Source organism: Ammospiza caudacuta, chromosome 2 (genome assembly GCF_027887145.1).
Source record: "Ammospiza caudacuta isolate bAmmCau1 chromosome 2, bAmmCau1.pri, whole genome shotgun sequence".
Taxonomy (NCBI): Eukaryota; Metazoa; Chordata; class Aves; order Passeriformes; family Passerellidae; genus Ammospiza; species Ammospiza caudacuta.
In genome coordinates this window covers 11,925,229-11,943,043 of record NC_080594.1, presented here as the reverse complement: position 1 = coordinate 11,943,043, position 17,815 = coordinate 11,925,229, and positions in this window count along the sequence as shown.

Genomic DNA, 17,815 nt, shown 5'->3' with positions numbered 1-17,815 from the left:
CCCCAGTGCAGCCTTGGTCAGTGGCGTGCGTGCTGCACACTGACAGGAGGCTGTGCTGATCACTGAGTGAGGCCGACGGCAGAAACGAGAGTTCCTGGGGATCCACTTCTCAAGGGGCATCCAGAGGCCAGTTTCTGGCGGGAGCGCTTTTGGCAGGGCACGGTGCTGCTGCTGCTGCTGCTGGGCAGTGGCACAGGCCTTGCCGCGTGCAGGCTGCCTGGGCCCTCTGTGCTGCCCTCAGATCCCCAGGGCTCCACTTCCCCTAGTACTGCCTCCCTCTCTCCCTGTCTCTCTCCCATCTCCACAGAAACCCTTTCTGAACTTCTGAGGCCATGGTTGCCACCACGTTCCTTCTGTTGCTTGCGCAAGGCCTCCTGCAGTACCCGCAGCAGGTCGGCAATGGGCTGGATGAGGCCGCGCTGGACAGCATGCAGCAGCGTGCTGAGTGTCTGAACCAGCAGATGACTGGGCTGCTGCAGGAGCTGGAGCAGAAGAGCCTGAAGCAGAGTGCTGGTGCTTGGGGAGCCCTGCTTGGGTGGCAGTTCTGGACTGTTCTTGGAATCCTTGTTGTCCTCTTGGTGCTGTGGTTTGGACTCAAGGAAATGAGATGCAATCCAGACAGCAGTGGCCCAAGGGAGGGCTCCTTCATCAACTTGGTTGTGGAAGAAGAAGTGGACAATGTTGTAGCAAGGGAAGAAATAGAAAGCAACAATGAAAACATGGAAGAAGAGCAAGACTACAATGTTGAAAGTAACCATCAAAGCATTTTTGAGATGGTGGTCCAGTGTCCTTGTGCGTGCCTGTTTGATCATCTTGTTGAGAGCACGGTTGAGAACCGAAATGATGATCGACCTGAAGGGTAAACTCTTGGAGATCTTCAGCAAAGACTTATCAGAGAGTTTCTACCCGATGGCACAAGAAGGTGGAAGGTGTGGGAGAGGGCAGCGCCTTTGAAGGCTGGAGTCCCCTTGCACACGATGTTGTGTACCGTGTGCTTGTAGCCCGGAGACCCCCTCCAGGACATGCCTGCCACCTGGAGCTGGACACTACGGGGATGTCCCAGAGGAGCTTCTGTGTCTGTGTGGAGCTGCTGTGCACTTGCATGAGGGAGCAGCTGTTGGAGGACATGCTTTGTTTCCTCCACGACCCAGAGCAGGAGCTGTGCTTCTGGGGCCTCTGGACAGAGCCCCGTTGTACATATTGACATCCCATAAGTAGTGCATTTAGTGTATTCAATAATACCCTCTACTTAGTGCATTTACTATAGATATTAAGACCCTTTTTACTGTAGATATATACTATATTTTACGATAGTGCATTTACTGTAGATATTAAGACCCTTTTTTTGCTAGTACATTTAGTAGATATATTAAGACCCTCCAGTTTATGCATTTTTTATATATGATTGACCCTCTAGTTAATACATTCAGCAATGATGACGTATCATTGCTATTCTTTAAATAAACAGGACCATTCTGATACCTTGAGTGTGCATGGTCTTCTTGACCCCAACCTATACTGTAAGATTTATGAATTGCGTGAGTTGTGAATTAGTGACATCACCAGTGTCACAATGGGGGCAGCCAGAAACAGCAGCCGCAGGAAACACTGCCCCAGTGCAGCCTTGGTCAGTGGCGTGCGTGCTGCACACTGACAGGAGGCTGTGCTGATCACTGAGTGAGGCCGACGGCAGAAACGAGAGTTCCTGGGGATCCACTTCTCAAGGGGCATCCAGAGGCCAGTTTCTGGCGGGAGCGCTTTTGGCAGGGCACGGTGCTGCTGCTGCTGCCCCTGCTGGGCAGCGGCACAGGCCTTGCCGCGTGCAGGCTGCCTGGGCCCTCTGTGCTGCCCTCAGATCCCCAGGGCTCCACTTCCCCTAGTACTGCCTCCCTCTCTCCCTGTCTCTCTCCCATCTCCACAGAATCCCTTTCTGAACTTCTGAGGCCATGGTTGCCACCACGTTCCTTCTGTTGCTTGCGCAAGGCCTCCTGCAGTACCTGCAGCAGGTCGGCAATGGGCTGGATGAGGCCGCGCTGGACAGCATGCAGCAGCGTGCTGTGTATCTGAACCAGCAGATGACTGAGCTGTTGCAGGAGCTGGAGCAGAAGAGCCTGAAGCAGAGTGCTGGTGCCTGGGGAGCCCTGCTTGGGTGGCAGTTCTGGACTGTTCTTGGAATCCTTGTTGTCCTCTTGGTGCTGTGGTTTGGACTCAAGGAAATGAGATGCAATCCAGACAGCAGTGGCCCAAGGGAGGGCTCCTTCATCAACTTGGTTGTGGAAGAAGAAGTGGACAATGTTGTAGCAAGGGAAGAAATAGAAAGCAACAATGAAAACATGGAAGAAGAGCAAGACTACAATGTTGAAAGTAACCATCAAAGCATTTTTGAGATGGTGGTCCAGTGTCCTTGTGCGTGCCTGTTTGATCATCTTGTTGAGAGCACGGTTGAGAACCGAAATGATGATCGACCTGAAGGGTAAACTCACGGAGATCTTCAGCAAAGACTTATCAGAGAGTTTCTACCCGATGGCACAAGAAGGTGGAAGGTGTGGGAGAGGGCAGCGCCTTTGAAGGCTGGAGTCCCCTTGCACACGATGTTGTGTACCGTGTGCTTGTAGCCCGGAGACCCCCTCCAGGACATGCCTGCCACCTGGAGCTGGACACTACGGGGATGTCCCAGAGGAGCTTCTGTGTCTGTGTGGAGCTGCTGTGCACTTGCATGAGGGAGCAGCTGTTGGAGGACATGCTTTGTTTCCTCCACGACCCAGAGCAGGAGCTGTGCTTCTGGGGCCTCTGGACAGAGCCCCGTTGTACATATTGACATCCCATAAGTAGTGCATTTAGTGTATTCAATAATACCCTCTACTTAGTGCATTTACTATAGATATTAAGACCCTTTTTACTGTAGATATATACTATATTTTACGATAGTGCATTTACTGTAGATATTAAGACCCTTTTTTTGCTAGTACATTTAGTAGATATATTAAGACCCTCCAGTTTATGCATTTTTTATATATGATTGACCCTCTAGTTAATACATTCAGCAATGATGACGTATCATTGCTATTCTTTAAATAAACAGGACCATTCTGATACCTTGAGTGTGCATGGTCTTCTTGACCCCAACCTATACTGCAAGATTTATGAATTGCGTGAGTTGTGAATTAGTGACATCACCAGTGTCACAATGGGGGCAGCCAGAAACAGCAGCCGCAGGAAACACTGCCCCAGTGCAGCCTTGGTCAGTGGCGTGCGTGCTGCACACTGACAGGAGGCTGTGCTGATCACTGAGTGAGGCCGACGGCAGAAACGAGAGTTCCTGGGGATCCACTTCTCAAGGGGCATCCAGAGGCCAGTTTCTGGCGGGAGCGCTTTTGGCAGGGCACGGTGCTGCTGCTGCTGCTGCTGCTGGGCAGCGGCACAGGCCTTGCCGCGTGCAGGCTGCCTGGGCCCTCTGTGCTGCCCTCAGATCCCCAGGGCTCCACTTCCCCTAGTACTGCCTCCCTCTCTCCCTGTCTCTCTCCCATCTCCACAGAATCCCTTTCTGAACTTCTGAGGCCATGGTTGCCACCACGTTCCTTCTGTTGCTTGTGCAAGGCCTCCTGCAGTACCCGCAGCAGGTCGGCAATGGGCTGGATGAGGCCGCGCTGGACAGCATGCAGCAGCGTGCTGAGTATCTGAACCAGCAGATGACTGGGCTGCTGCAGGAGCTGGAGCAGAAGAGCCTGAAGCAGAGTGCTGGTGCCTGGGGAGCCCTGCTTGGGTGGCAGTTCTGGGCTGTTCTTGGAATCCTTGTTGTCCTCTTGGTGCTGTGGTTTGGACTCAAGGAAATGAGATGCAATCCAGACAGCAGTGGCCCAAGGGAGGGCTCCTTCATCAACTTGGTCGTGGAAGAAGAAGGGGACAATGTTGTAGCAAGGGAAGAAATAGAAAGCAACAATGAAAACGCGGAAGAAGAGCAAGACTACAATGTTGAAAGTAACCATCAAAGCATTTTTGAGGTGGTGGTCCAGTGTCCTTGTGCGTGCCTGTTTGATCATCTTGTTGAGAGCACGGTTGAGAACCGAAATGATGATCGACCTGAAGGGTAAACTCACGGAGATCTTCGGCAAAGACTTATCAGAGAGTTTCTACCCGATGGCACAAGAAGGTGGAAGGTGTGGGAGAGGGCAGCGCCTTTGAAGGCTGGAGTCCCCTTGCACACGATGTTGTGTACCGTGTGCTTGTAGCCCGGAGACCCCCTCCAGGACATGCCTGCCACCTGGAGCTGGACACTACGGGGATGTCCCAGAGGAGCTTCTGTGTCTGTGTGGAGCCTCTGTGGACTTGCATGAGGGAGCAGCTGTTGGAGGACATGCTTTGTTTCCTCCACGACCCAGAGCAGGAGCTGTGCTTCTGGGGCCTCTGGACAGAGCCCCGTTGTACATATTAACATCCCATAAGTAGTGCATTTAGTGTATTCAATAATACCCTCTATTTAGTGCATTTACTATAGATATTAAGACCCTTTTTACTGTAGATATTTAGTATATTTTATGATAGTGCATTTACTGTAGATATTAAGACCCTTTTTTTGCTAGTACATTTAGTAGATATATTAAGACCCTCCAGTTTATGCATTTTTTATATATGATTGACCCTCTAGTTAGTACATTCAGCAATGGTGAAGTATCATTTCTATTCTGTAAATAAACAGCACCATTCTGGTACCTTGCGTGTGCATGGTCTTCTTGACCCCAACCTATACTGTAAGATTTATGAATTGCGCGAGTTGTGAATTAGTGACATCACCAGTGTCACAATGGGGGCAGCCAGAAACAGCAGCCGCAGGAAACACTGCCCCAGTGCAGCCTTGGTCAGTGGCGTGCGTGCTGCACACTGACAGGAGGCTGTGCTGATCACTGAGTGAGGCCGACGGCAGAAACGAGAGTTCCTGGGGATCCACTTCTCAAGGGGCATCCAGAGGCCAGTTTCTGGCGGGAGCGCTTTTGGCAGGGCACGGTGCTGCTGCTGCTGCCCCTGCTGGGCAGCGGCACAGGCCTTGCCGCGTGCAGGCTGCCTGGGCCCTCTGTGCTGCCCTCAGATCCCCAGGGCTCCACTTCCCCTAGTACTGCCTCCCTCTCTCCCTGTCTCTCTCCCATCTCCACAGAATCCCTTTCTGAACTTCTGAGGCCATGGTTGCCACCACGTTCCTTCTGTTGCTTGTGCAAGGCCTCCTGCAGTACCCGCAGCAGGTCGGCAATGGGCTGGATGAGGCCGCGCTGGACAGCATGCAGCAGCGTGCTGAGTATCTGAACCAGCAGATGACTGGGCTGCTGCAGGAGCTGGAGCAGAAGAGCCTGAAGCAGAGTGCTGGTGCCTGGGGAGCCCTGCTTGGGTGGCAGTTCTGGGCTGTTCTTGGAATCCTTGTTGTCCTCTTGGTGCTGTGGTTTGGACTCAAGGAAATGAGATGCAATCCAGACAGCAGTGGCCCAAGGGAGGGCTCCTTCATCAACTTGGTCGTGGAAGAAGAAGGGGACAATGTTGTAGCAAGGGAAGAAATAGAAAGCAACAATGAAAACGCGGAAGAAGAGCAAGACTACAATGTTGAAAGTAACCATCAAAGCATTTTTGAGGTGGTGGTCCAGTGTCCTTGTGCGTGCCTGTTTGATCATCTTGTTGAGAGCACGGTTGAGAACCGAAATGATGATCGACCTGAAGGGTAAACTCACGGAGATCTTCGGCAAAGACTTATCAGAGAGTTTCTACCCGATGGCACAAGAAGGTGGAAGGTGTGGGAGAGGGCAGCGCCTTTGAAGGCTGGAGTCCCCTTGCACACGATGTTGTGTACCGTGTGCTTGTAGCCCGGAGACCCCCTCCAGGACATGCCTGCCACCTGGAGCTGGACACTACGGGGATGTCCCAGAGGAGCTTCTGTGTCTGTGTGGAGCCTCTGTGGACTTGCATGAGGGAGCAGCTGTTGGAGGACATGCTTTGTTTCCTCCACGACCCAGAGCAGGAGCTGTGCTTCTGGGGCCTCTGGACAGAGCCCCGTTGTACATATTAACATCCCATAAGTAGTGCATTTAGTGTATTCAATAATACCCTCTATTTAGTGCATTTACTATAGATATTAAGACCCTTTTTACTGTAGATATTTAGTATATTTTATGATAGTGCATTTACTGTAGATATTAAGACCCTTTTTTTGCTAGTACATTTAGTAGATATATTAAGACCCTCCAGTTTATGCATTTTTTATATATGATTGACCCTCTAGTTAGTACATTCAGCAATGGTGAAGTATCATTTCTATTCTGTAAATAAACAGCACCATTCTGGTACCTTGCGTGTGCATGGTCTTCTTGACCCCAACCTATACTGTAAGATTTATGAATTGCGCGAGTTGTGAATTAGTGACATCACCAGTGTCACAATGGAGGCAGCCAGAAACAGCAGCCGCAGGAAACACAGCCCCAGTGCAGCCTTGGTCAGTGGCGTGCGTGCTGCACACTGACAGGAGGCTGTGCTGATCACTGAGTGAGGCCGACGGCAGAAACGAGAGTTCCTGGGGATCCACTTCTCAAGGGGCATCCAGAGGCCAGTTTCTGGCGGGAGCGCTTTTGGCAGGGCACGGTGCTGCTGCTGCTGCCCCTGCTGGGCAGCGGCACAGGCCTTGCCGCGTGCAGGCTGCCTGGGCCCTCTGTGCTGCCCTCAGATCCCCAGGGCTCCACTTCCCCTAGTACTGCCTCCCTCTCTCCCTGTCTCTCTCCCATCTCCACAGAATCCCTTTCTGAACTTCTGAGGCCATGGTTGCCACCACGTTCCTTCTGTTGCTTGTGCAAGGCCTCCTGCAGTACCTGCAGCAGGTCGGCAATGGGCTGGATGAGGCCGCGCTGGACAGCATGCAGCAGCGTGCTGAGTATCTGAACCAGCAGATGACTGAGCTGTTGCAGGAGCTGGAGCAGAAGAGCCTGAAGCAGAGTGCTGGTGCCTGGGGAGCCCTGCTTGGGTGGCAGTTCTGGACTGTTCTTGGAATCCTTGTTGTCCTCTTGGTGCTGTGGTTTGGACTCAAGAAAATGAGATGCAATCCAGACAGCAGTGGCCCAAGGGAGGGCTCCTTCATCAACTTGGTCGTGGAAGAAGAAGTGGACAATGTTGTAGCAAGGGAAGAAATAGAAAGCAACAATGAAAACGCGGAAGAAGAGCAAGACTACAATGTTGAAAGTAACCATCAAAGCATTTTTGAGGTGGTGGTCCAGTGTCCTTGTGCGTGCCTGTTTGATCATCTTGTTGAGAGCACGGTTGAGAACCGAAATGATGATCGACCTGAAGGGTAAACTCACGGAGATCTTCGGCAAAGACTTATCAGAGAGTTTCTACCCGATGGCACAAGAAGGTGGAAGGTGTGGGAGAGGGCAGCGCCTTTGAAGGCTGGAGTCCCCTTGCACACGATGTTGTGTACCGTGTGCTTGTAGCCCGGAGACCCCCTCCAGGACATGCCTGCCACCTGGAGCTGGACACTACGGGGATGTCCCAGAGGAGCTTCTGTGTCTGTGTGGAGCTGCTGTGCACTTGCATGAGGGAGCAGCTGTTGGAGGACATGCTTTGTTTCCTCCACGACCCAGAGCAGGAGCTGTGCTTCTGGGGCCTCTGGACAGAGCCCCGTTGTACATATTGACATCCCATAAGTAGTGCATTTAGTGTATTCAATAATACCCTCTACTTAGTGCATTTACTATAGATATTAAGACCCTTTTTACTGTAGATATATACTATATTTTACGATAGTGCATTTACTGTAGATATTAAGACCCTTTTTTTGCTAGTACATTTAGTAGATATATTAAGACCCTCCAGTTTATGCATTTTTTATATATGATTGACCCTCTAGTTAATACATTCAGCAATGATGACGTATCATTGCTATTCTTTAAATAAACAGGACCATTCTGATACCTTGAGTGTGCATGGTCTTCTTGACCCCAACCTATACTGTAAGATTTATGAATTGCGTGAGTTGTGAATTAGTGACATCACCAGTGTCACAATGGGGGCAGCCAGAAACAGCAGCCGCAGGAAACACTGCCCCAGTGCAGCCTTGGTCAGTGGCGTGCGTGCTGCACACTGACAGGAGGCTGTGCTGATCACTGAGTGAGGCCGACGGCAGAAACGAGAGTTCCTGGGGATCCACTTCTCAAGGGGCATCCAGAGGCCAGTTTCTGGCGGGAGCGCTTTTGGCAGGGCACGGTGCTGCTGCTGCTGCTGCTGCTGGGCAGTGGCACAGGCCTTGCCGCGTGCAGGCTGCCTGGGCCCTCTGTGCTGCCCTCAGATCCCCAGGGCTCCACTTCCCCTAGTACTGCCTCCCTCTCTCCCTGTCTCTCTCCCATCTCCACAGAATCCCTTTCTGAACTTCTGAGGCCATGGTTGCCACCACGTTCCTTCTGTTGCTTGCGCAAGGCCTCCTGCAGTACCCGCAGCAGGTCGGCAATGGGCTGGATGAGGCCGCGCTGGACAGCATGCAGCAGCGTGCTGAGTATCTGAACCAGCAGATGACTGGGCTGCTGCAGGAGCTGGAGCAGAAGAGCCTGAAGCAGAGTGCTGGTGCCTGGGGAGCCCTGCTTGGGTGGCAGTTCTGGACTGTTCTTGGAATCCTTGTTGTCCTCTTGGTGCTGTGGTTTGGACTCAAGAAAATGAGATGCAATCCAGACAGCAGTGGCCCAAGGGAGGGCTCCTTCATCAACTTGATGGAGGAAGAAGAAGTGGACAATGTTGTAGCAAGGGAAGAAATAGAAAGCAACAATGAAAACGCGGAAGAAGAGCAAGACTACAATGTTGAAAGTAACCATCAAAGCATTTTTGAGGTGGTGGTCCAGTGTCCTTGTGCGTGCCTGTTTGATCATCTTGTTGAGAGCACGGTTGAGAACCGAAATGATGATCGACCTGAAGGGTAAACTCACGGAGATCTTCAGCAAAGACTTATCAGAGAGTTTCTACCCGATGGCACAAGAAGGTGGAAGGTGTGGGAGAGGGCAGCGCCTTTGAAGGCTGGAGTCCCCTTGCACACGATGTTGTGTACCGTGTGCTTGTAGCCCGGAGACCCCCTCCAGGACATGCCTGCCACCTGGAGCTGGACACTACGGGGATGTCCCAGAGGAGCTTCTGTGTCTGTGTGGAGCTGCTGTGCACTTGCATGAGGGAGCAGCTGTTGGAGGACATGCTTTGTTTCCTCCACGACCCAGAGCAGGAGCTGTGCTTCTGGGGCCTCTGGACAGAGCCCCGTTGTACATATTGACATCCCATAAGTAGTGCATTTAGTGTATTCAATAATACCCTCTACTTAGTGCATTTACTATAGATATTAAGACCCTTTTTACTGTAGATATATACTATATTTTACGATAGTGCATTTACTGTAGATATTAAGACCCTTTTTTTGCTAGTACATTTAGTAGATATATTAAGACCCTCCAGTTTATGCATTTTTTATATATGATTGACCCTCTAGTTAATACATTCAGCAATGATGACGTATCATTGCTATTCTTTAAATAAACAGGACCATTCTGATACCTTGAGTGTGCATGGTCTTCTTGACCCCAACCTATACTGTAAGATTTATGAATTGCGTGAGTTGTGAATTAGTGACATCACCAGTGTCACAATGGGGGCAGCCAGAAACAGCAGCCGCAGGAAACACTGCCCCAGTGCAGCCTTGGTCAGTGGCGTGCGTGCTGCACACTGACAGGAGGCTGTGCTGATCACTGAGTGAGGCCGACGGCAGAAACGAGAGTTCCTGGGGATCCACTTCTCAAGGGGCATCCAGAGGCCAGTTTCTGGCGGGAGCGCTTTTGGCAGGGCACGGTGCTGCTGCTGCTGCTGCTGCTGGGCAGTGGCACAGGCCTTGCCGCGTGCAGGCTGCCTGGGCCCTCTGTGCTGCCCTCAGATCCCCAGGGCTCCACTTCCCCTAGTACTGCCTCCCTCTCTCCCTGTCTCTCTCCCATCTCCACAGAATCCCTTTCTGAACTTCTGAGGCCATGGTTGCCACCACGTTCCTTCTGTTGCTTGCGCAAGGCCTCCTGCAGTACCCGCAGCAGGTCGGCAATGGGCTGGATGAGGCCGCGCTGGACAGCATGCAGCAGCGTGCTGAGTATCTGAACCAGCAGATGACTGGGCTGCTGCAGGAGCTGGAGCAGAAGAGCCTGAAGCAGAGTGCTGGTGCCTGGGGAGCCCTGCTTGGGTGGCAGTTCTGGACTGTTCTTGGAATCCTTGTTGTCCTCTTGGTGCTGTGGTTTGGACTCAAGAAAATGAGATGCAATCCAGACAGCAGTGGCCCAAGGGAGGGCTCCTTCATCAACTTGGTCGTGGAAGAAGGGGACAATGTTGTAGCAAGGGAAGAAATAGAAAGCAACAATGAAAACGCGGAAGAAGAGCAAGACTACAATGTTGAAAGTAACCATCAAAGCATTTTTGAGATGGTGGTCCAGTGTCCTTGTGCGTGCCTGTTTGATCATCTTGTTGAGAGCACGGTTGAGAACCGAAATGATGATCGACCTGAAGGGTAAACTCACGGAGATCTTCAGCAAAGACTTATCAGAGAGTTTCTACCCGATGGCACAAGAAGGTGGAAGGTGTGGGAGAGGGCAGCGCCTTTGAAGGCTGGAGTCCCCTTGCACACGATGTTGTGTACCGTGTGCTTGTAGCCCGGAGACCCCCTCCAGGACATGCCTGCCACCTGGAGCTGGACACTACGGGGATGTCCCAGAGGAGCTTCTGTGTCTGTGTGGAGCTGCTGTGCACTTGCATGAGGGAGCAGCTGTTGGAGGACATGCTTTGTTTCCTCCACGACCCAGAGCAGGAGCTGTGCTTCTGGGGCCTCTGGACAGAGCCCCGTTGTACATATTGACATCCCATAAGTAGTGCATTTAGTGTATTCAATAATACCCTCTACTTAGTGCATTTACTATAGATATTAAGACCCTTTTTACTGTAGAAATATACTATATTTTACGATAGTGCATTTACTGTAGATATTAAGACCCTTTTTCTGCTAGTACATTTAGTAGATATATTAAGACCCTCCAGTTTATGCATTTTTTATATATGATTGACCCTCTAGTTAATACATTCAGCAATGATGACGTATCATTGCTATTCTTTAAATAAACAGGACCATTCTGATACCTTGAGTGTGCATGGTCTTCTTGACCCCAACCTATACTGTAAGATTTATGAATTGCGTGAGTTGTGAATTAGTGACATCACCAGTGTCACAATGGGGGCAGCCAGAAACAGCAGCCGCAGGAAACACTGCCCCAGTGCAGCCTTGGTCAGTGGCGTGCGTGCTGCACACTGACAGGAGGCTGTGCTGATCACTGAGTGAGGCCGACGGCAGAAACGAGAGTTCCTGGGGATCCACTTCTCAAGGGGCATCCAGAGGCCAGTTTCTGGCGGGAGCGCTTTTGGCAGGGCACGGTGCTGCTGCTGCTGCCCCTGCTGGGCAGCGGCACAGGCCTTGCCGCGTGCAGGCTGCCTGGGCCCTCTGTGCTGCCCTCAGATCCCCAGGGCTCCACTTCCCCTAGTACTGCCTCCCTCTCTCCCTGTCTCTCTCCCATCTCCACAGAATCCCTTTCTGAACTTCTGAGGCCATGGTTGCCACCACGTTCCTTCTGTTGCTTGCGCAAGGCCTCCTGCAGTACCCGCAGCAGGTCGGCAATGGGCTGGATGAGGCCGCGCTGGACAGCATGCAGCAGCGTGCTGAGTATCTGAACCAGCAGATGACTGGGCTGCTGCAGGAGCTGGAACAGAAGAGCCTGAAGCAGAGTGCTGGTGCCTGGGGAGCCCTGCTTGGGTGGCAGTTCTGGGCTGTTCTTGGAATCCTTGTTGTCCTCTTGGTGCTGTGGTTTGGACTCAAGAAAATGAGATGCAATCCAGACAGCAGTGGCCCAAGGGAGGGCTCCTTCATCAACTTGGTCGTGGAAGAAGAAGTGGACAATGTTGTAGCAAGGGAAGAAATAGAAAGCAACAATGAAAACGCGGAAGAAGAGCAAGACTACAATGTTGAAAGTAACCATCAAAGCATTTTTGAGGTGGTGGTCCAGTGTCCTTGTGCGTGCCTGTTTGATCATCTTGTTGAGAGCACGGTTGAGAACCGAAATGATGATCGACCTGAAGGGTAAACTCACGGAGATCTTCGGCAAAGACTTATCAGAGAGTTTCTACCCGATGGCACAAGAAGGTGGAAGGTGTGGGAGAGGGCAGCGCCTTTGAAGGCTGGAGTCCCCTTGCACACGATGTTGTGTACCGTGTGCTTGTAGCCCGGAGACCCCCTCCAGGACATGCCTGCCACCTGGAGCTGGACACTACGGGGATGTCCCAGAGGAGCTTCTGTGTCTGTGTGGAGCTGCTGTGCACTTGCATGAGGGAGCAGCTGTTGGAGGACATGCTTTGTTTCCTCCACGACCCAGAGCAGGAGCTGTGCTTCTGGGGCCTCTGGACAGAGCCCCGTTGTACATATTGACATCCCATAAGTAGTGCATTTAGTGTATTCAATAATACCCTCTACTTAGTGCATTTACTATAGATATTAAGACCCTTTTTACTGTAGATATATACTATATTTTACGATAGTGCATTTACTGTAGATATTAAGACCCTTTTTTTGCTAGTACATTTAGTAGATATATTAAGACCCTCCAGTTTATGCATTTTTTATATATGATTGACCCTCTAGTTAATACATTCAGCAATGATGACGTATCATTGCTATTCTTTAAATAAAAAGGACCATTCTGGTACCTTGAGTGTGCATGGTCTTCTTGACCCCAACCTATACTGTAAGATTTATGAATTGCGTGAGTTGTGAATTAGTGACATCACCAGTGTCACAATGGAGGCAGCCAGAAACAGCAGCCGCAGGAAACACTGCCCCAGTGCAGCCTTGGTCAGTGGCGTGCGTGCTGCACACTGACAGGAGGCTGTGCTGATCACTGAGTGAGGCCGACGGCAGAAACGAGAGTTCCTGGGGATCCACTTCTCAAAGGGCATCCAGAGGCCAGTTTCTGGCGGGAGCGCTTTTGGCAGGGCACGGTGCTGCTGCTGCTGCCCCTGCTGGGCAGCGGCACAGGCCTTGCCGCGTGCAGGCTGCCTGGGCCCTCTGTGCTGCCCTCAGATCCCCAGGGCTCCACTTCCCCTAGTACTGCCTCCCTCTCTCCCTGTCTCTCTCCCATCTCCACAGAATCCCTTTCTGAACTTCTGAGGCCATGGTTGCCACCACGTTCCTTCTGTTGCTTGTGCAAGGCCTCCTGCAGTACCTGCAGCAGGTCGGCAATGGGCTGGATGAGGCCGCGCTGGACAGCATGCAGCAGCGTGCTGAGTATCTGAACCAGCAGATGACTGGGCTGCTGCAGGAGCTGGAGCAGAAGAGCCTGAAGCAGAGTGCTGGTGCCTGGGGAGCCCTGCTTGGGTGGCAGTTCTGGACTGTTCTTGGAATCCTTGTTGTCCTCTTGGTGCTGTGGTTTGGACTCAAGAAAATGAGATGCAATCCAGACAGCAGTGGCCCAAGGGAGGTCTCCTTCATCAACTTGGTCGTGGAAGAAGAAGGGGACAATGTTGTAGCAAGGGAAGAAATAGAAAGCAACAATGAAAACGCGGAAGAAGAGCAAGACTACAATGTTGAAAGTAACCATCAAAGCATTTTTGAGGTGGTGGTCCAGTGTCCTTGTACGTGCCTGTTTGATCATCTTGTTGAGAGCACGGTTGAGAACCGAAATGATGATCGACCTGAAGGGTAAACTCTTGGAGATCTTCGGCAAAGACTTATCAGAGAGTTTCTACCCGATGGCACAAGAAGGTGGAAGGTGTGGGAGAGGGCAGCGCCTTTGAAGGCTGGAGTCCCCTTGCACACGATGTTGTGTACCGTGTGCTTGTAGCCCGGAGACCCCCTCCAGGACATGCCTGCCACCTGGAGCTGGACACTACGGGGATGTCCCAGAGGAGCTTCTGTGTCTGTGTGGAGCTGCTGTGCACTTGCATGAGGGAGCAGCTGTTGGAGGACATGCTTTGTTTCCTCCACGACCCAGAGCAGGAGCTGTGCTTCTGGGGCCTCTGGACAGAGCCCCGTTGTACATATTGACATCCCATAATTAGTGCATTTAGTGTATTCAGTAATACCCTCTACTTAGTGTATTTAGTATAGATGATAAGACCCTTTTTACTGTAGATATTTACTATATTTTATGATAGTGCATTTACTGTGGATATTAAGACCCTTTTTTACTAGTACATTTAGTAGATATATTAAGACCCTCCAGTTTATGCATTTTTTATATATGATTGACCCTCTAGTTAATACATTCAGGAACGGTGAAGTATCATTGCTATTCTGTAAATAAACAGCACCATTCTGGTACCTTGAGTGTGCATGGTCTTCTTGACCCCAACCTATACTGTAAGATTTATGAATTGCGTGAGTTGTGAATTAGTGACATCACCAGTGTCACAATGGGGGCAGCCAGAAACAGCAGCCGCAGGAAACACTGCCCCAGTGCAGCCTTGGTCAGTGGCGTGCGTGCTGCACACTGACAGGAGGCTGTGCTGATCACTGAGTGAGGCCGACGGCAGAAACGAGAGTTCCTGTGGATCCACTTCTCAAGGGGCATCCAGAGGCCAGTTTCTGGCGGGAGCGCTTTTGGCAGGGCACGGTGCTGCTGCTGCTGCCCCTGCTGGGCAGCGGCACAGGCCTTGCCGCGTGCAGGCTGCCTGGGCCCTCTGTGCTGCCCTCAGATCCTCAGGGCTCCACTTCCCCTAGTACTGCCTCCCTCTCTCCCTGTCTCTCTCCCATCTCCACAGAATCCCTTTCTGAACTTCTGAGGCCATGGTTGCCACCACGTTCCTTCTGTTGCTTGCGCAAGGCCTCCTGCAGTACCCGCAGCAGGTCGGCAATGGGCTGGATGAGGCCGCGCTGGACAGCATGCAGCAGCGTGCTGAGTATCTGAACCAGCAGATGACTGGGCTGCTGCAGGAGCTGGAGCAGAAGAGCCTGAAGCAGAGTGCTGGTGCCTGGGGAGCCCTGCTTGGGTGGCAGTTCTGGACTGTTCTTGGAATCCTTGTTGTCCTCTTGGTGCTGTGGTTTGGACTCAAGGAAATGAGATGCAATCCAGACAGCAGTGGCCCAAGGGAGGGCTCCTTCATCAACTTGGTCGTGGAAGAAGAAGGGGACAATGTTGTAGCAAGGGAAGAAATAGAAAGCAACAATGAAAACGCGGAAGAAGAGCAAGACTACAATGTTGAAAGTAACCATCAAAGCATTTTTGAGGTGGTGGTCCAGTGTCCTTGTGCGTGCCTGTTTGATCATCTTGTTGAGAGCACGGTTGAGAACCGAAATGATGATCGACCTGAAGGGTAAACTCTTGGAGATCTTCGGCAAAGACTTATCAGAGAGTTTCTACCCGATGGCACAAGAAGGTGGAAGGTGTGGGAGAGGGCAGCGCCTTTGAAGGCTGGAGTCCCCTTGCACACGATGTTGTGTACCGTGTGCTTGTAGCCCGGAGACCCCCTCCAGGACATGCCTGCCACCTGGAGCTGGACACTACGGGGATGTCCCAGAGGAGCTTCTGTGTCTGTGTGGAGCTGCTGTGCACTTGCATGAGGGAGCAGCTGTTGGAGGACATGCTTTGTTTCCTCCACGACCCAGAGCAGGAGCTGTGCTTCTGGGGCCTCTGGACAGAGCCCCGTTGTACATATTGACATCCCATAATTAGTGCATTTAGTGTATTCAGTAATACCCTCTACTTAGTGTATTTAGTATAGATGATAAGACCCTTTTTACTGTAGATATTTACTATATTTTATGATAGTGCATTTACTGTGGATATTAAGACCCTTTTTTACTAGTACATTTAGTAGATATATTAAGACCCTCCAGTTTATGCATTTTTTATATATGATTGACCCTCTAGTTAATACATTCAGGAACGGTGAAGTATCATTGCTATTCTGTAAATAAACAGCACCATTCTGGTACCTTGAGTGTGCATGGTCTTCTTGACCCCAACCTATACTGTAAGATTTATGAATTGCGTGAGTTGTGAATTAGTGACATCACCAGTGTCACAATGGGGGCAGCCAGAAACAGCAGCCGCAGGAAACACTGCCCCAGTGCAGCCTTGGTCAGTGGCGTGCGTGCTGCACACTGACAGGAGGCTGTGCTGATCACTGAGTGAGGCCGACGGCAGAAACGAGAGTTCCTGTGGATCCACTTCTCAAGGGGCATCCAGAGGCCAGTTTCTGGCGGGAGCGCTTTTGGCAGGGCACGGTGCTGCTGCTGCTGCCCCTGCTGGGCAGCGGCACAGGCCTTGCCGCGTGCAGGCTGCCTGGGCCCTCTGTGCTGCCCTCAGATCCCCAGGGCTCCACTTCCCCTAGTACTGCCTCCCTCTCTCCCTGTCTCTCTCCCATCTCCACAGAATCCCTTTCTGAACTTCTGAGGCCATGGTTGCCACCACGTTCCTTCTGTTGCTTGCGCAAGGCCTCCTGCAGTACCCGCAGCAGGTCGGCAATGGGCTGGATGAGGCCGCGCTGGACAGCATGCAGCAGCGTGCTGAGTATCTGAACCAGCAGATGACTGGGCTGCTGCAGGAGCTGGAGCAGAAGAGCCTGAAGCAGAGTGCTGGTGCCTGGGGAGCCCTGCTTGGGTGGCAGTTCTGGACTGTTCTTGGAATCCTTGTTGTCCTCTTGGTGCTGTGGTTTGGACTCAAGGAAATGAGATGCAATCCAGACAGCAGTGGCCCAAGGGAGGGCTCCTTCATCAACTTGGTCGTGGAAGAAGAAGGGGACAATGTTGTAGCAAGGGAAGAAATAGAAAGCAACAATGAAAACGCGGAAGAAGAGCAAGACTACAATGTTGAAAGTAACCATCAAAGCATTTTTGAGGTGGTGGTCCAGTGTCCTTGTGCGTGCCTGTTTGATCATCTTGTTGAGAGCACGGTTGAGAACCGAAATGATGATTGACCTGAAGGGTAAACTCTTGGAGATCTTCGGCAAAGACTTATCAGAGAGTTTCTACCCGATGGCACAAGAAGGTGGAAGGTGTGGGAGAGGGCAGCGCCTTTGAAGGCTGGAGTCCCCTTGCACACGATGTTGTGTACCGTGTGCTTGTAGCCTGGAGACCCCCTCCAGGACATGCCTGCCACCTGGAGCTGGACACTACGGGGATGTCCCAGAGGAGCTTCTGTGTCTGTGTGGAGCTGCTGTGCACTTGCATGAGGGAGCAGCTGTTGGAGGACATGCTTTGTTTCCTCCACGACCCAGAGCAGGAGCTGTGCTTCTGGGGCCTCTGGACAGAGCCCCGTTGTACATATTGACATCCTATAGGTAGTGCATTTAGTGTATTCAATAATACCCTCTACTTAGTGCATTTACTATAGATATTAAGACCCTTTTTACTGTAGATATTTACTATATTTTATGATAGTGCATTTACTGTGGATATTAAGACCCTTTTTTTGCTAGTACATTTAGTAGATATATTAAGACCCTCCAGTTTATGCATTTTTTATATATGATTGACCCTCTAGTTAGTACATTCAGCAATGGTGAAGTATCATTGCTATTCTGTAAATAAACAGCACCATTCTGGTACCTTGAGTGTGCATGGTCTTCTTGACCCCAACCTATGCTGTAAGGTTTATGAATTGCGTGAGTTGTGAATTAGTGACATCACCAGTGTCACAATGGGGGCAGCCAGAAACAGCAGCCGCAGGAAACACTGCCCCAGTGCAGCCTTGGTCAGTGGCGTGCGTGCTGCACACTGACAGGAGGCTGTGCTGATCACTGAGTG